General features: G+C 38.2%; 1 long non-coding RNA gene across 1 annotated transcript; it reads left to right on the top strand.

The window, feature by feature from the left end:
- Positions 1 to 584: 584 nt before the first annotated feature.
- LOC137475818 (uncharacterized) lies at positions 585 to 19257 on the top strand. Its single transcript, XR_011000089.1, has 3 exons — positions 585 to 1026; positions 2815 to 2975; positions 17825 to 19257. It is a non-coding gene; the product is annotated as an uncharacterized lncRNA (long non-coding RNA).
- The last annotated feature ends 483 nt before the right edge of the window (positions 19258 to 19740 follow it).

Raw genomic sequence — 19740 nt, 5'->3', positions numbered from 1 at the left:
TTTTGAGTCACTATTTTTAATTTAAGCCAAATGCTGATTTCAGAATGAAAAAAAGTTACATTAAATTTGATTTGTTGGGAGAAATAACTGAAAACCTGAAATCTTTCATGAATCTGAAAATTATGTCAAAGGGTTGTTTTGGTTACAATTTTTTGGAAAAAAAAGAAGCTGGGAAAGGAAGGTGTCCGAAGCAAAATTTCTTCTAATCCTCCTATTTGAAAGTCCCCAACCCCTTCTAAAAAAAGAAGAGATCTGGTGTCTTACTGTGCTGGGTGTTCTAGGGTCTGCCTGACAGGCGGCAAGAAGCCTTTTGATGAACAGTGAGTTGTTTTTGAAGTGGGAAAATTTGGATGACTAATAGCTGGGACCATTTTCAGTGATGTGTAGCCTCACTGAGGTCTAACAGGAATAAATATTTGATAACCGAGTGATGTTTCATATTTGTGTTTCATATTTGTGTTTCTTGGTTTTGAGTGAGGTTGGCATTCTATCCACCAAGTAATCGTTTTAATTCATGTTCTGTAAGAATTTCTTACTGAGAAATCTTTGTGTAAGTGTTTGCTTTTAATCTATTCTACCAGAAACAGCCTGCAAGAAGCAGCAGATGCTTACAATGACTGTACTCCTTTCCCTTTTGCCTGGTGTGGAAAGTGGGAAGAGAGCTGGCTTAGATGTGCTGCTTTCTAAATGAAGAGTTTTTGGAATTCATGAGAGCTAGGGGAAGAGATAAGTGTTGAAAAGCAGAATGGAAAATAAGGGGCAATGATAACTGTGGAGCTATTATCTGCTATTTCTACTTACTTTACCTAATCTTAAAGCCATTAGCTGTTGTCAGTATGATACTTCATACTTTCGTAATGATATTACAGGGGGTTAGTGGTGATCTCTCACATTAGAAAAGGAATTGATGAAAAAACTGCAAGTCTTGACTCTTTCTGAAAAGCAGTCCTGGCTTTCCTCCTTCCCATCTTCTTTTGCACCAGCTTGCAGGCAGAGCTTGGGAAACTGAACAGTCACTGACATGAGGTAAGCCCTAGTTAGCAACAAACAAAACATCAGCGTGTTGTCATCATGATTTTCATACTAAATCCAAAGCATAGCACTGTACCAATGACTAAGAAGAAAATTAAGTGTATTCCAGCCCAAAACAGGAAAGTGCTGTTGGTAGACTAGACCAGTTCCTTGCTTCACATTGGTGTTTGGGCAGAGATTTCTGAGAGGTGTGAGACATAAGGATAACAAGGACTAGAACAAATGGAATCTGAAGCCGCTTTATGTATGTGTGCTGAAGTACAAACAACCTTGCCTTTGTTGAGATATTTACCCCCTCTTCACACACTTGATGTGTCACTTGGAAACAAAATTAAATCCTTCAGGTCATGAATCTCAGCTGCTCAGCCTGCAGAAGCTGTGCTGCATCAATGTTCCTGGGGGAGGTAAATGTGTATAGGTAAAAGAATTTGAAAATTCCAACAAACTAATTTGGTGTTGATTATAAACAGTTTACAGACTTGTGAGTCCTCCCTTGAGAACACTTGCTGACATTGCACCTGGATCATGTTGTACCTGTTTCACATAGAACTTCCTGCTTGTGTCTCATCTGAACTTTCCATTTTGCTTATATAAGAGCTAAAAATAGACTAACTTCATTTTCCATTTAAATCTGGCCCTTTATAAACAATTTTTAATAGAAATTTATTCTTTATTCAAACAATATTTTTGTGTTCCAGCAAGTTTCTAAATTTTCATTCAATTTCTCAACTGTTTATGTGAGGGTGAGCCTTGGTAGAATGTGTACCACCAGTAAATCCTTGCACTGCAAATGCTTTTGTAAGATTTGCAGATATACACCTAGATTTCTTCCCTCTCTCCCCTGACTTTTGGGAAGTGTGGGAATTAACTTCTTTCCTGCCTGGAAGATGTTAACTGTAAGCTGAATGAGAAGTTTGGGCTGTCTTTTGACCAGTCATTCTTTAGGATTGTTGACTTATCATTTATGAGATCAAGCTATTATTCCTCTCAATTTGTAATATGAATGGGTGGAGGGAAGAGGAAGCCTTCTAAGTAATTAATTATTTTCAAGAGTCCATTAGAATTTATCGCTAGCTTGCTTGAGGTTAGTGACTCAAGATTTTTGGCATTCAGTCCATCAGTTCTGCATATTTCTACATGTAGAGGACAAACATAAAGTAATTTTACGTTCCTTGAAATCATAATGCTTTTAGAAAAAAAAAAAGGTGTTTTTGTTTTGGTGTTTTCTTTAAAACTGAACTGTACATGTTTGAGTCACAACATTGTTTTTCCTGTTGGGAGGCATAATTAATATATAAGCCTCTATCCTTTTCTCATTCTAAAGTAAGAAGTACTAAAAAATTATATATGCAAAGATCTTTTTTTTTATTCTGCACAGCAGCATGCTGGTCTGCAAGCAGATTTGCTGATTTAAATGGTGGTGTTTCTGAATACTGTTAGAAGAGTTAGAACAAATTTAGAAGGTCATGTTTGATTCTGATGAGGCTACAGCTGCAGAAAAGTGTTTGAAGCATGTACAAGTTGCAGAACACAGCCTTATTACAAATGGGCAATTATGCAGATGCGAATGTGGTCTTCCATGTGTGATGTCTTCCTTCAGTAGAGAAATGATACATTTTAGTGCTATACGACCTTAGATTAAGATGGTGTGCAGAAGGTTTCACCTATTTTCTGTTTCAGAAATTGACTATTCTTGCATTCATTTCAAAATTCTATTTGAGGGGTTTATACATAAAATTTCAGAACAAAGGTTTTTTTTTTTTTCTTGGTTATCTGTTATAGGCCTTTCACAAGTAGCTCATGGAAATGAAGACTGGAAGTCATTAGGAATAGCATCTTTGTTCTCTGTCCTGGGTAATGAACTGTTTGTTGAGCAGCAGTGGTGAGCACCTGATGGGCACCAGCAGCTGATTCTCCATAGAAATGATAATACTTTCACAGATGCAAGTATTGACGTAATTTTCCCTCTGCCCTAGGGAATTATATGATGCATATTGTTTATTATCTCTTTGGCTAACAGAAGTTGGTAGTGGAAATACTGATAGCATAAATTCCTGAGTCTGTCAGGCACCTGGTGAAGTATTCTGTTGGATGAGCCTTTCTAAATCCAAAGACCTTTGGATGAGGGAAACACTGCTGCGTGCAGAGCTCTGGCAGCTATTTTTTTTTTTCCTCTCCTATCTGTGGAGAAATATAGCAAACTTCAATGTTGAACTCTCTTAATCCTGACTGGATAAGGAATGTCCCGCTTGCTACCATAAATTTTCTCTTGAGAAGTCTTTGCCATGGTGGTCTGTAATATTACTGGTTCTGCAGCTATGTGTGAAAAAGGGATCAGGCATCCAAATTATGGGGATTTTTGATGCTTAAGTAGGAATAAAACAATCCTTTCATTCACTTCCTCTCCAGTATTGAACCCAAAACGTTCTAGGCCTGTTGTATTTCTCTGCATTTTGACTTTCTCAGACTTGAACTTGGTTTTTTATAGGAAGTCTACCTTTTTTTTTCTAACCCTTCATGTCAGGGTCTGCCTTAAACTGAAGATCTAACTTGCTTCTGGTTTTTCTGGGAGCTCAACTATATCCTATGCAAAATGTCTTATTTCCACAAAAGCTCAGTCTCTTATTATACTTGTTATGTCTGGACAGATTTGGGTTTATGTGTCAAAAATGGTCGGAAAAATAGTTTGTAATACTCTTCTTTGTTTGCCTCACACAGGAGAAGGTGTGCTGAAGATGTCAACTGAAGGGGGAGTTAAACATCAGCCTTCATCATTTATTCATTTAGAGAAATGAATTATTGTGTAGAGGCGAGGGACAATTTTTTCTTCTTTATCTGAACCTTCTGCGTGTTGCTGTGAATGTGGGCATGGGGCGAGATAAATATCACCTGATTTTTAATTAGCCCTTCAAAATGCAGCAAGGGCCAGGGAGCAGGGGAGCAATACCATCTTAAGAACATGGTCTGTAGCTCTGGCTTCCCTTTTTATGGTCACTTGTTCTTGAGGCTGAACAACTGGTCTCCTGCTTATTCATTATTTTCTTGATAATGATATAGATGGCATTTCTATAGATGACATTTCTATAGATGGCTGGCAAGTCTCTCTTCCAGTAGAGTGCTGACAGAACATTTTCTTAATCAGTGGAAGGACAGGAAGAAATCTGTGAAACAATCATGGGAGTTTTTGTGGGAGAAGAGGGCTTGCTGTGACTGCTAGGTGTACATTACTTTCTAATGAGACAAGAAATATATTGAAGTGTCTAGGCTTTCACAAGAAGTAAGTTGGTCTAGGGGCAGGATGAGAGAGAGAGATACATTTTTATAAGTAAATTTTTATCAGTAAACAATTTTCTTCATTGAGATGAAATATGAACCAATACTATGTTAAATAGGATAAATGTTAGCTGGATGCAAGTGCAAACTCAAGGGGTTTTTTAATACTTCACTGAAACACTGGATTAATGTTTAATTCTGATTACTAAATCCATTAATAGATATATTTCTTACTAACTTAGATAAATGAGTTTTTCAGGCAATTTTGTTATTCCCTCAGGACATGGTTTCCACTTGCCTGAATATTGCTCTAATTAGATGATGGCACAGTATCCCAATAGGTATTTTTAAGATATAGGACCCTCTGCTACTAGCCAATAAGTTTAATTCAGCTTCTTTGTTTATAATTAATGAAAAGGAGGTATTTTGTTTGAAGCAATTAGATGATACTCTGGGGATATGAAGTATTTAGTATTACCCCAGGTAGGGTAGAACAGACACAGACTGAACTTAGAAGACATGGAAGTCCTTTGCTGCAAAAGACAGTTCCATAAGTTCTTCTACATTTTCCATTCTTGTGTCTCTTGAAATAATTCTTATTTTACCAAATTAAGAATGACCCTACTCTCTAATTGGCTTTCAAACAAAAGTTATTGTTTGAAGTCTATTACAAAAGTCAAGGGGTGCTGAGGAAGTTGAACTTTTTAAAAGCAGTTTGGTAGGCGCAGTTAACTGAAACCTATAGAAAGGTGGAATAGATGGTGCAGGCTGTTCTTCATATTCTGTGTGATAACTCATGACTGGAATGTGAGCTACTAATGTGTGGCTGACTTTGGAGGAAACAACCTGGCCTTAGATAATGGATCTGCAGGGGAAGAAAAAAATCCTTTTGATATCAGCTACAAAGCTGAGGCTACAATGACAGGATGCATTTTCCAACAACGGTTTACATAAAGGGTTTTTGCTTGACATAAAGCATTGCTCTGTTTCCTTCCACCTGTTTGTGTGACATCTGTCACTACTCTCATTGCTCTGGTTCATGAGCACACCAGAATGTGAGTGCCTGGGTGGGAATTACCTTGATTTGCTTCCTACCTGCTGGATGTAGAATCATTCTCAGCACATGTCAACACAAAATAATAAATTTTCCAGCTTTATCTAGAGAATAATATTGGGCAACCATATTTAAAAGTAAAGAACATAAATCTTGAATTTTGGAATGATAAGGAGCCAATGAAGGTCATCTAGTCCCTGTTTGAAATAGGGGCTGAACTAGCTTCAGAGTTAAGTTAGGGTACTTAGGCCTTGTCCTCCTGAATTTTAAATAGCTCCAAGAATATAGATCCCCAGACCTCTCAGGGCAATCTGTTCCAGTGCTTTTCCATGCTCATTGTGAACCTTTATTCCCTTTTGTAGCTAGCAGTAATTTGCAGTGTCTCAACTAGTGACTATTGTCCTTTCACTGTGCTCATCTGAGAAAACGGTGGCATCTTCTTTATAGTAACCCACAAGGTAGAAGGCACTGTATTTATTCCTGAGATCTTGAAGTTAGACTTGATCTGACTAGAATGACAGGTTATATTGAGAAGGCGTGAAGAATAGAAGGCATGAAGCATAGGGATTTCAAGCAATAGACATGGAAACGGAAGTCTGGTGATTGGCTGTTGGGATTTGGGCTACACAGGCTCAAATTCTTGCTCAGCTTCAGTCAAAGTGTAGATATTTCTGCCTCTGGCAAAGAGACAATATTAGAACTTTTGTTTTTCAGGGGCTATGACAGGGTTTCAGCATCATGTGAATTTACAGAATCTCCAGTGCCAGTATAGGGTACAATCTAACTTCAAGGACTACCTTTGGTAACAGATGGCCTTTTATCTGTTTTCATGGGCAGTGATAGTGTGATGTTAACTATTTGCTTTCATAAAATATGTGACTTGACAGGAATGTTGTACAAGTTTTGACTTAGTCTTAGGGGAAATTGATAAGCCAAGAAGTTTAAAAGCAGTTAAGTAATCTTGAAATGTTGAGAATAGGCTCTTTCTACTTTTTTTTCCTCTTGAGTTAACTGTATGTATTTCTGTTTTAAATCCATTTTCCCCAAATAAAAAAAGCCCTTTACAGTCTCATTTTGAAAGAATACAAACAGTATTCAGAGTTCAGCAAATGAGGTGTATAAATGTGTGAATAGGACACAAAATGTCAGCACAGATTTGGCCTTTTTTACAATTGCAGTTGTCACTGCCAAGGCAGTAAGTGACATTCAGCATTGGCTTCAGTATTAAAACAAGACATTCCCCTATGGCAGTATCCCAATGAGGCAGGCAGAGTTTCAGAGTGAGAAGAGCAGAAGCAAATTTTTTTTTTTCTCTGTTTCTTTTTAATGAGTGGTTTTGTGATGTTTTCCTTTGTGTGAAGAAAATACTTTGAAATAGCAAAATACAAAGACTTTCTTCTAGGGCAAGAGTTTTCAGCAGACAGGAACACAGAGGATGCCTCAGTGGCTACAGTGCTGGTCTTGGAGAATGGGGCTCATTCAGCTTCATTCTCTGAGAGATTTGTCATTTCATGGTTCTTTCCCCTCTACCTGTGCTGTTTGAAGGGTGCTGAAAAGGGAAAGGTGGAAGGCTGAAAAGGGTTAATATTTGAGAACTTTGTTGATACTTGTATGATAGAAATTCTGATTTCTAGTCCCAACATTCTGGTGGAGTGCTGCAGCAGAATTGCCCAGGTTCAATGGGCAATGATCATCCACTAGCCTGTATGCAAGGGAATGGTACCACCTCCCAATCTCTGGGTACAGAAGAACCTTGAAATCAGGCTAAAGAAGGAGCGGTCATAGCATTTTGGCAATTTCAAGGTGCACAGCCTGAACAGTGATCTGGATTGTGACATCTTACCAGTCTTTCAGAATCAGTAGTAGGTGCTAAAGTGAAATGCTTCCCTGAGCAGTGCTAAATTCTACCAAACTGAATTGTGTTCATTCTTGTACAAGACCAAGATAGACTGCACTGCCTTACCTTCAACTTCGCTTCAAAATGTTAAAGCAAAAATTGTGGTTGTTTTCTGAAAGTTGATCTTGTGATTAAAAAGGATATAAGAGTTGGGAGGGCTGGATTTTATGGGTCTCTGTGGGGAAATTTGTTTTTATTGTGTCTCAGTTGCAAGAACTGCAGGAAACTGCTTTTCTATCACAGCTGGCGTGCCACCATGGAATTTATTGCTTGGAATACCTGTGATTCCATCTGAGATACCTATTGAGTGCATGTGCTCTTTATTTCTTGGCAAGCAAGGGAGTCATCTTTCATATAAGCCATGCTGATGCATTTTCTGGAGAACATTGGAAGAATATGAAATTTACTCTAAAGAACAGTTAGGTAGTGCACTGTCTTTGACCTTGGGGTTTTCCAAATGCTGGTAGCATTGTTCATGTTGGTGACAGAGTAAGCGAGAGGGTTCTTTTCCCACTGTTGACCTGCTGCGCAGAGTGGGGCGTGCTGCCATATGCTGGCTCACCCAGCCCCTGCTCACGAGTACATGCAGAATTTGACTCACTTGCTTAGTGTTACCTCTTTTTAAATTTTTTTTTTCCCCCTAGAACATAATATTCAACTGTTCAGGAAAGAGTATTGTATTTGTATCTCAACAGCATGTTTGATTACTTTTTTTTAAAACTCTTGTGTCTGGCCTCAATAAATTACAGATGGTTTGCTCATTTGAATGTAAAACTATCTGCTTTTGTGCCTAAGTTTATGCCTTATCTTCTTTTATGTATTTTCAGTCCTCATAGGTGCAAAAGTTGATACTTCTATACACCTTGAGCTTGGAATTCAATAAATTTTATATATTGTTTTACAGCAATGAAGATATTTACTTTTTTCAACTAATCCTTAAGATTTTTCTTGAAAATTTTGGATGTTTTCTTCAGTGATATACTGTCATAAAAGAAAGAGGAGAACATGAATGGAGTTCAGTAGAACTTTTTGTTGCTACTTTTTTTTATTATGATTGCTCAGAGAGCAAAGGTCTGACAACAGCTCTTTGATTAGGTTTTACACTTGGCAAATATTTTCAATTTGTCCGTTTCTGTTTCAAAACCCAGAAAACTTGCACATCTCTTTTTTTTCACCTTAGTATGCAGAATTGGTGTCTTGATTTGGACTTGCTTCTGGGGAGAGCTTATTTATAGGTATTTATTTGTAGGTGAATTCATCCATTAATTCTGACTTGTAGGAATCTGGTTTTGAAAAGATTTCTTTTCAGTGTCATGTTCACTGACTTCCATTTCAGGGTTCCCTCTGGTGAGTTGAGTTTTCAAATGTCATGTGTTCTTTTCTTGCCCAAGTATCTAAATATACTCACAAGCTTATAAATAGTGAATGAAAAGAATAAAATAATAAAAATCAAGTGCTCTGATGTGTGACCTTATTGGATTTGTTCAGAGCCCTGTGGGAGACTTTTAAAGTGTTAAAATGCTGCATTTGTGATACTTCTATGGGGCAAGAAAGTAACTGTATCTAATTTAGTTAAAAGTACTGAGAAGGCTTGAATGTAGTCGTGTTCTAGATGGGTAAGATTGAATCGGAGCTTTACAGTTGAAATGATATAGTAAATACACTCCTTATCTTACTGACTTGCAGAGCCACCTGTATCTAATAAAATACTAGGGCCCTCCTGAAGTCGGAGAGAAGGTTGCTGCTGGGTGGAACTGTGTCTCCTTGGTTTGCTCTGTCTCTCCCTGCAGCTGGAATGAAATGAAATGAACATGATAAATACCAATTAGTTATGGCTTTTTGTTGCAGATGAGACTTGGAAGACACCTGGCCCATCTCTTACTGAAATGTTTGGGAATGAGCCTGGTGCTATATTTGGAGCGTAACTGTAACTGGACAGATTATTTTCTGACTCACCCTAAGCCATTTAAACAGCAAGGCTCTCATCCTGCTGGGTGAACGTGGGGTGAATTTGGCTGCTGCTGAAGAAAGTCTGTGGATTCACTGTGCAGGAAAAGAGTGTCATTAATGCTTAATGCCATTAAGCAGTTGCTCTACTTGTGACTGTTTCAGCAGTAATAATTTAAGGAAGGGGGGGGGGGGTCTGCTCGTATGCACATGTGATTTGTGTGTGTAATTTGGTACAGAGGCCTGGATTAGTTTGCCTGCAGCTGACTGAAGATCCTTTGGATGAAAGATGACCTGCTAATGTTCTGCTAAGTTTATTAATATCCAACAGAGCAGCTATTATCCATTTTATCAACAGATTACAGTGATTGGTTAATGGCTCCTTTTTTACCTTCTCATGACTTGTCATATTGCCTCCAACTGAGTATCAATGTTTCAAAGCTACAATACCTGCAGAAAGCACTGCAAGTATATAAAATTAATCTTTCATGGTGTAACTAATTTTCTTTGACTGCAAAACACTAGTGCCTTCTTGGTGGGAGGCATTAATGTCTATCTGCATTTGTTTTTTAAGGAACTCTAGACTTTTACTGAAAACTTTATTGAGCATCACTCTGACGTGTAGAACTTGCTGTATTGTATGACCTAAGTGCTGTACTTGTCACCCAGCAATCTAGATACATAGAGCATACAGATCAAAACCAAGCACATAGTTTTTCTGTGGAGTTTTCCTGCTGGAAAAAAAAGAATTTTTTTTCTTGATGTAGCTCATGAATTCTGAGTAATTGAATGGGAATGATTGAGCAGAGATAAATTATCCATGTATTAATGATTTTGGAACTCATTGAAGCTTGTCTAGTGATTAATTCAATGATCTGCATTATTCTAAGGTGATTGGTATTTCAAATATGTTATTTGAAATTTGACAACTTTTAGCAGAAAAGAGCTTTATATGTTGCTTATACTCTGTTTCTGTTACTTGAGTAAAGGTATCTGAATTAATGACTTAATGAGTGAAGAGAAAAGGATATTGCTCACCATGGTTAATTACTACCATATGTCCTGTGCTTGCTTTGCTACCATTAATCTTCCTAAATCTTGGGAAATTTTTTGTTGGTTGATGTGTCTCAGGATTAGCTGGGAGAGGACATCCACTTGTGGTGTAGCGGCCAAACTGCACCTACTGTGAGATCCCTTCCCAAGCAGGTTTCCTGCTGTCAGGATAGCTGCTCTCCATCTGCTCTTCCTTACTGAAGAAGAGTGTGTGCATCTGTTGCCATATCATATTCTTCTTGCTTTCTCTGGCATGATATGAAAAGGTATCTGTATGGAAATAATATTGCTCCAAAACATAATGCACAATCAGAGCTGCTGCAATAGACTGCTGCAGTTCTGTAATGTGCCCTGGCATGAAATGTCCTGAGGACACTCCAAGAGCACTCTGAGCTCTGTACTGGCTGCTAATGGCAGCAGTTTGTACTGTCATCCATGATGGATGCTGGTTAGTTGGTTGTCTCCCTTCCAGAGCTGTATCTGGTTTTGGCACTGCTTTACTGCAAATAGAGCTGTAGACTGGTTTTACAAAGGCTTAACACTTGACTAGTTGTGCACAAGCAATAGCAATGTCCCAGATTTTTTTTTTTTTTAATTTTATTGTTTTAGTTTCCATGAACTGACACAGATTTAGGGTATTTTAAGCTGCTGAAGTACCCAGACAGGACAGTTACTTCCTGCAGACAGAGTACTTCAACCTCAAAGGAAAAGCACTGTGCTAAATAAGCTTCTCAGCCTGTAATGTGAATTTTTGAGAGTCTTAAAATTACTATTAACTGCTGTTCCAGTCTGGTTTTGTAGGCTGGATATGGATCACTTGTATTACAACATTTGTGGATCATAACTCAAGTGAGTTACTACTTTATTCTTCTGGATTTAAAAGAGGCTAAGATGGTAAAGAGCAAACAGGCTTCAGGATGGGAGGAGGAGAACATAAGACTACATGTTAGAAGTGGTACAGCTTGCACTTCATGAGATTAATTCTATTTCTGCTGTAAAATCACTTAACAGGACACAGGAGATTTTTTTTCTTTGGAGATTTTTGAGCTCAAGGCTTTTCACTGGTTATCATTGAAAACACATATCGGCTAAGGTTGTTTGAAATTTCTGTGCAGACTGAGAACTGAAGAAACTGTTTCTGTAATATTCCCAGTGGAAAGTGCTTTTCTGCTAGTGTGTTTACAGAGCTGAAGAGGATGGTAGACATGCATGGACAGCCATGGATGTGGTAGGAAAAATGTTAAATTAGATTGCTGACTTTGAAAACTTCTGTATAGAAGTAGTGTTTTTATAATTATATTATCCACTTGCTTAGAAACTCTAGCTGGTTGCTGGGATCTCTGTGAGTGGTAGGTGCTAGAAAACTTTGAATCTTCTCTAGAGTGCTCACAAAAATTTGACAGTTCCACATCTATGGGAAAATACACACATGTAAATATATACATATGTATTCAAAGAAAATTAGAGATGGATGCAAATAGCAATCTAGTAGAATTCCTCTGCCCCACCCCTACTCCCCAGCTAGTTTAGCCTTAAGTTAATTCTGTTGATTTACTTTAGTAGGGAGAGGAAAAAGAGCCAAGGAGGGAGGTTTCAAAACTTATGTACTCCCTCAAAAAACTGTAAAGTTAAGGATTTTATTTTGTCCAATACTGGCTTCTGTATTGTCAAGTAGACCCTACAGTGCAGGAAATATCCAAAGTAAAGCTACCCTGCTGCCTTTAGTGCTTTCATATGCTCCACAACATATCTGTGCAACTCTTTCCACTTGGAACCTTGCCTCATTTTGATGGACTGGCAAGTGAAAGAGGCAGCTGTTAATGTTTATTGTCATCCTTCATAGAACCATAGAATGATTTGGGTTGGAAAGGACCTTAAAGATAATCTAGTTCCAATCCCCCTGCCATGGGTAGGGGCACCTTCCAATAGGCAAGAATGCTTGCTGGGAATAGGAACACATCCAGGATGGATGTTGTGTTCTAATGAAACCATAATGGCAGAGACACTGGCAAAAGGCTTGTTATGCTGCTATAACCTGAATATCTATATAAAATAATGAGAGACAGCTAATGTGTTAATGTAACTTTAATCTAGCTAGACCTACTATTTTTTTTCTGTAAGTTTTCTTATTTCTTGATTTTTATGAGGAGGAAAATTGAGTATCTTCTTCCTGAGACCAGTGGAGGTTAGGTGAGACCATGTCTCTTGTACTTAGAGATGAACTTTACAAAATTGTTTTCTTCTTTCAAGACTGTAGGGAAAAAATACATTTCTCCTGTTCCTAATTTCCAAATGTGTGCAGAGTTGCATTTGGAATTAATTAAAAAATTGGAAGACCTTCTCTTGTGTAGCAATATTGAGTCAAGGTGCATGGAGATAAAAATTCTTTGTCTGCTCAAGCCTAGCAAGCAAAGCCTGTGAATTTCTAGTGAAATCTTTCCTACTCTGTGGCATAATTGCATTGTGACAACGCTAGCTTTTGAAACTATTTAATGAAATACTTCTGCATCACAGGAACTGCCATAAATATTTCCTCTTCTTTTCTGCTGTTCCCTATTTCATTCTATTTATCATTTATTCTTGAATAATCTTTGATATTTATTTTCTGCATTTTTCTGGGTGGTATTTAGCAGTCTTACTTCAGGGCCAATGATTAACTATTTTTTACAGTATTCAAGAAGTAATATCAATATAAAGAGGTAGAAAAGCTTTTTAAAATTTGTATTTATATGTTTTTAAAATCCTGCACAAGTAATCAAAAAGCAAGCAGATGAACTATTTTTAATGCTATTTTGCATTACTGTATTTGCCTGTCTTCCATATTGGATTATAGAAGGAGAAAACTTCCACTTTCTGTAATCCTCAACTTTTGATTTACCCTCTTATTTTGTCACTTTACAGCTAGCTATGATATACTCTCGGCAGGCCTACTTTGAAGGAAGAAAGAGTACTGGCAACATAAAAGGCTGGAGAGGCAGGGAAGTAGTTGAAGACCCCAGGCAAAAAGAAACACCTGGACAACATGATGGTGAAGAAGCAGAGATGAAAACAGAGAGACTCATACCTCAGCCTCTAAGAAGACCTGTGTGTCACTCTGCTCTGAAGGTTTGCTGCTCCTTACAGCAAGGGGAACATTTTCAGGACAGTAGGAGCTGCAGGGCTGCGACCATGGCAGAGTAGCCTCTGAATTTAGTAGGGATAACTTTGGAAAGTTTGGAAAAGGTGGCAGTGTGTAGAAGCTGTGAAGCCAAACAGTGAGCTGCACTCTAGGGGCACATCAACTAGTGGGAGTGTAGTTTGTAATGTATTATTTTGAAGATCCTTAAGACAACATTACATTTTGTAGGGGATCAAATTACTGGGCTGCACTGGGCTCCCATTATGTGGGAGGGGCAAGAAGATGTATTCAGTCATTTAGTATTTCAAACTGGAGAAGCATCAGAAATAATCACTAATAGTCAAAATGGAGAAGTATGTTGTACCTCTTTTCCTGCACCCCTGGAGCCTTTTACATCCATAAGGCAGCACCTTTATGACACTGATTCCTGTCTCTTTACAGATCAGCAGGATGTTCTTCAGGCATGATGGTAGGGTACAGGCTTTACCTATGATTATCTGTCTGCAGTTACCTGCCTTTTAAAACTGTTCCAAACAAGAGATCATCACTTCACCTAACAAATGGACAGGGAATGTTTGCAAGCTGCTAAATTTTAAATAAAAGCCTTTTGGAGCGAGTAGTTAGCATGGTTGGCACCAGAAGGCCACTGCAGGTCTTGGGGTTTTGTATTCTCTGGTGTATTACTGCAAACTACAAGAAAAACAGAGATAAAAGGGAGGAGATGATTCCCCTAGAACATAATAGAACAGCAAAATGTTCTAATATGGCTGGCAGGTTTGCTTATCTAGTGCTATTTTAAGCTAATGAAAGCAGTATTTCATCCTTGGATCAAGGTTTATACATATTCTTACAGTTGTGAGGGTTGTCAAAGTAATTGATGTACTGCCAAAACTGCAGTGAGGATACAAATAGATTTTTGTGTGGGTTGGAGTAGATCTCATGGTAATTTAGTGGCAATTGGTGTGTGTAGGAAGACTATTTAGTCCCTTATTCTGAGGTAAAAACAGTCCATTTGTAATGTAGATCTTGAGGAACAGGGATGTTGCCTTCCTGAAGAGGGCCAGTAATTGATCTAACTTTGTATTTTGCTTGGATCAGTGGCCAAAACAACAGAGGAAGATGCAACCCTTTTGAAATTTGAGCTGTTATGGATGTCCTGAACTAGCTTCTCTTTTCATCTGTATATGAGCATTATGTTTTGTCCCTTTAACATGAGCAAAGTTCTGGTCCGTGTGATTAGCTGCTGGTATGGATGGTTTGTGGGAAAGGGAGGAAAGTATTCACAAAGCTTTCTCTGGGTACCTAGCAAGGAAGCAATGCAGCACACTGACCTTCAGAATCTAGCATTTCCTGTGTGCCAGCAAAAAGCTGTGCAATCTTTCTGAGTGGTGCGACTGTTCTCCTCCCTTGACACTGTTGTGCTACAGTGCAACTGTTCAATGTCTTGTCTTGTGGTGTGTTCTGACCCAGACTATTCCAGATCAAGGGCCGGGCCAGAGTATATGGTACCTCTTCTCTGTGCTTCTCATCATAAGAAAAATGAGGCTTAAAGGTGAGGGAGAATTGAACTCTTCCCTGCCCCCCCCCCAGTCTGTTCTGTTACAGAACAGTACAGATCCAGTATGGATCACTATTCTAAGTTCAAAACATTTTTAGGTCCCTCATTTTAGATATAGGAAAGTGTCTTTGTGCACTTGACAAAGCCATTTTGTGTTAATTTATTCTGCCTAAGGGTGCTTCTAGTTAGGAGTTAGAGAAGAATACCAAAGGTATTGAATGTCACCATGTGTTTCACTGAATCGACAGATCCTTATATTTCTTCCTAGTATCAAAAAATGTAATGGTTCTGTTGATGCTATCCAGTTGAACTGTGTCTTTTGCTATCTTGAAATTAGAAACCAAGCTCTTAGATACATGCAAGATGTATGATTACTTTCTAATAATATATGTCAAATTCTATATGAGTTTCTTTATTTTGCAAAGCTTTACTTTGTTTCTGAAGCCACCATTTTGAACTAATGTCCCTTCCAAGCAGAAGTGATGAGATCTTGTGATGTGTCAGAGAGAAGCAGGCAGAGATCGGGTCTAGTGTTTTGGTTTCTTTCTTTCCAGTAAAGAATGACAGGGACACTACAGACAAGAGTGTGGGAGGACTTTGAGCCCAGTAAAATATAGGCAAGGACAGATATGGGTGTAAATGACCTGATAAAGATGAAAGAAGCAGCTTACTGTGTTCAGCGACTTTTCCTTAAGATGAGCTGCATATTTTTTGCTGTTCTTGTTGCTATACACTTTAATACAGATGGAGTTTAAACTCTTTCTTTCTTTTTTAAATCAGCAAGGTAGAGGGAAATATATAGTGTTTTCTTTGGGGAAAGTCTACCAGTTTCTGCTACCAACCTCCAGTCATTACTTACTAGTGTTGCTGATACCATGTTAATCAGCTCGATGGTACAGTGAGGACTTATTTCCTTGCTTTTATTTTGTCTGATTTGGTATGAATATGAGTTATAAGCTTTAAATGCAAGAAAAAGAAAAATAATAGTGATATTTTCCACTAACCATGCACTATTCTTATTACTTTCCTTGTTTTCTTTGTTTGTTTGCTTGTTGGAGGTGAGGGCAGGGGCCAGGGTTAGGAAGCACTACTATTTCAGTAGTTGAACTACGTGATTTCAATCTCCTTTCATTTAGGTACCCTTTTGCAGTTGAGGTGAGAGCACACTAACAGCTGATTTAAGCCCGAAAATAGATTTCCTTTTTCTTATTGCTTTTTATGATCTTCACAGAAACTGTCCGTGTTCTTTCAAGGGTTGTTTTATGGCTGAGAACCACTGGAGTGTCAAAGTCGGCGTGGCGGGGGAAATCCGTTGGTAACAGTTGTAGGATTCGGCCGGTAGATGGCACAGTCAGAAAAACTATCCTGCGAGACCTCGGCTTGGACGGAGAGATTTTGGGGGTTTGTGACTTCCAACAAGGTCTTTGGCTCCCGAAACAAATTACCTCCTCGGTGCGATTTAATATTTTCTTCTGTGAGAGTGGATGTTGCAGCCTGGTAATCTCAGCCGTGGAATTTAGAGCCAGCTATATCTGCTATAATGCTCAAAACGATGAGTTTGGGAGTAAATATGCAGCTATTCTGCTCAATGGTTGAATAGATTAAATCCTGTCTACCCTATAGAGTGGAGACTTATACTATGGCAAATTTACTCTTCATGCTTGGCCAAAATATTTTGGAGCTTTTTAAGGTGACCTGCAGCTGGACCTTTTGAAACATCAGTGTGCTCCAACTCAGTTGTCTTTTAAACCGGAGGTCTTCATATTTTAAGGACTAAGAGTCTCTGGTTAACCTGAATTATGTCTGAGAAATGCTATTTTCCTTGGGGTACTGTGAATAATTGCTCCGAAAACATTCTTCAGCATGGCTAAATTGATAAATTGCAGATTTTTAATGCAGCTTTTAGGTGCTGTGCTTGGAAACATTTGGTGTGAAGGATCAGCTACTGCAATATGTTTCAAAAATATCAGGGGGTGCTATGAAGAGCAAAATCTTGGTTAGTTTTCCAGAATCTGAGACAATCTGATGGTAAAGAGCATTATTAATCTGAAGTTGTTGGAAGGATTTGGTTTGAAGTTTTAAGATGACATATATAAAGACAGAATGTATACCTCTGAGTTGGTATAAAACTGAAAGTATAATTCTTTGCTGTGAATTGAGTATTTATTCAAATGGCTATGCACTCAAATGAATGTTTTTATGATTACACAATGTAAAATTCCACAGTATTTAAGAAATTCAGGGAAATGTTTTATGATGACCTGTATCAGTCCTTTAGCCTGTAAAACGTGCTATTGGCCATGGAGCAATCAAAGGAAAACCATTTCTTGGTTCTTCAGCACAATTTAAAAATTATAAAGATGGGATCAATAGCTGTTCAAGTAATGTGATTTTTTTGTTTGTTTGAATAACTTTGTGGGTAATGTTGACTACATGCTTTGGAAGGGCTGGTGATGAGGCAAGAGAAGACTGGGAGTAGAAGGGAATGGTAGACCATAAAGTGAGATGAATTTTTGTAAGTTTGGCTAAAAGAATGTGTTCAACTGTCTTGACGGTTGCTTAAATTTCTCAACACTAAGGCAAATATTTTCAAAAGCAATTATAACAGTTACATGCATCAATTTTATGCCACAGGGCAGCTGTATTACACTCTTTGCGCTCTATAGATGTTCAATTACTGTTTTGCCTATTATAAAAAAGATTTATTCTTTCAAGATAATGTTAATTGAGCATCTGAAAATTAAGCCACTCAGTATTGCTAGTAGAATCTGATGAATTAGGCCAAGCTTGAGGAATAAGCTCATATTGATTATTTTGGCACAAAATGGAGGAATAAAGTTATTGTAAAACTACTGATCCAGGGTTTGCTTTTTTTGTTGTTTGGTTTTTTAGAAAATTTAACTGCTTTAGAAGACTCACCCACTTTTTGACCCAGTCACACTGCCAGAGATTTGTTCAAACTGGAAAGCTTTTAATGCTTTCTCTGCATGGAATTGTCTCACACAGATCCCCAGTATTAACTGGATGTTGTGTTTAAAGTCCAAGCAATGCACCAAATTCTGCTGCTGTTTTGCATCTGTGACATAACCTTGCTTCCAGGATTCCTGGTTCTCTGCTGCCAGCAGAGAACGCTATATACTCCCCAAGACCCTCCTAACTGTGGTTTGCAAGTTGCTAACTAAAACTTGCACTGGTGTGCTGACACTGTGAATCGTGGTATGCGATACCCAAAATTACAGAGGAATTGCCTGTTTCCCCATGAAGTGTTGCCTCTTCTCTTCTTCTTACACTTTGTGTTTCATTATAAATGCCATTTGCTTTGTGTTGTGAGGCTGGGGGTGAATCACAGATGCTCTGTTTGTCAGCGGGTTATGAACTTGATGTTCTTGGAGAACTTAGGGACTTTTTTAAAAAAGAGCGTATTATTTCTTTTGCAAATGTTACTTTGTCATTATTCCAAAGATGGCAAGAAACTGTGTTTTTAATCTTCAGCCTTATCAGCTCTTCACAAGAAGTAGATGTGCTTTTAATATCACACAGCTCCTTTAATTAGATAATTAGCACTGGAATGACAATGCTAAGAAATCAGGAATGGGAAAAATAATAGGCTTTCCAGGCCTTAACTGTCTGTCTGTTACTACAGTAATCTTTTAGCCTCTTTCCTTTATGAATTAATATCCTCCGTGGTACTGTCATGTCTATAACTTTATTCCCATCAATGAAGCTGCACAGCCTAATAGATCTGTCCCAGGTAAGCAGTTTTCACTCTGCAGAGCATAGATGCTTTGCCTACTCAATGGTCCGTATCAGCTATTAAGTACTGACAATGGGCTTCCCTGAACAGCCCTTTAGCAAACAGCCTATTTCAGTGAGCTTCCCTGGTGCAACAGGAATGATGAAGGGTGTGGTTTTTTTTGGTTGCTGGTTGGAGTTCTTGATAATTTAATATTCAGTATAGATGCAAACAATAGTTGTATCTTTATGCAAGTGTACTGGGTCAAAAATACCTCCTTACTCAACGTGGCTTTTTAAAAAATTGGTGCACAAAATGCAAGCTGCTTTTAACAGTTCATCCTTCTGGTCACCAAACACATTTATTAATCATTCAGTACATTTTTGCTGTTTTGATAGCTGAGAAAACCTTTGATGCATTGTTTGAATGCATTGGTTTGGCTTGGGTTTTGTTTTTTTAGTTTTTTTCCTTTGTATTCCAAAGGGAGAAATGGTAAAATATAGGATTTTCCTTTATGCAATGTATTCTTTGACTTTCTCCAGCCTGCTGTTACTAAGATGATTAATTGCTCTTGCTGGAAGATAGGACTCTTTTCAGAGTCTTCTTTATCTGATAGAGGCTAAATTCATTGGGGGTGGGGAGAGGAAAATATATTGGTTTTGGCTTACAAAATGATTTGTGCATTTTAGAAATAAAGTTTGAAGGAACTCCAGCATTTCTGAGAGAGGCATAAGAGAGAAAGAAAGGCAGCTCCATGAAGTAAATACTGTTTGTTGTTTAGGAGCTATTGGACTACTTGGCAATGGGAAGAGTTAATTCTATATGTGCACAGGAGACTTAATTATGCATTTATAGTAGTGCATTCATCTGCAAGCTAAGCCTCTGGACTGCTTGCATGACACCTTTTGCAAAGTCATTCACTGTAGAGTGAGGTCATGTCTTCAGAATCATCATCTCCAGGGAAAACTATCTCAGTTTGTCTCACTGGAGAAGTGTACTCAGTGTCAGATTTCTGGGATGGAGGATGGACTGTCATCCTGTGGACCCAGCTGGCTCCTTGGAGTCTCCTGAGAAT

Source organism: Anomalospiza imberbis, chromosome 1, assembly GCF_031753505.1.
Source record: "Anomalospiza imberbis isolate Cuckoo-Finch-1a 21T00152 chromosome 1, ASM3175350v1, whole genome shotgun sequence".
Lineage (NCBI taxonomy): Eukaryota > Metazoa > Chordata > Aves > Passeriformes > Viduidae > Anomalospiza > Anomalospiza imberbis.
Note: the sequence above shows the minus strand (reverse complement) of the source record. Positions and strands in the feature narration are given on the sequence as shown.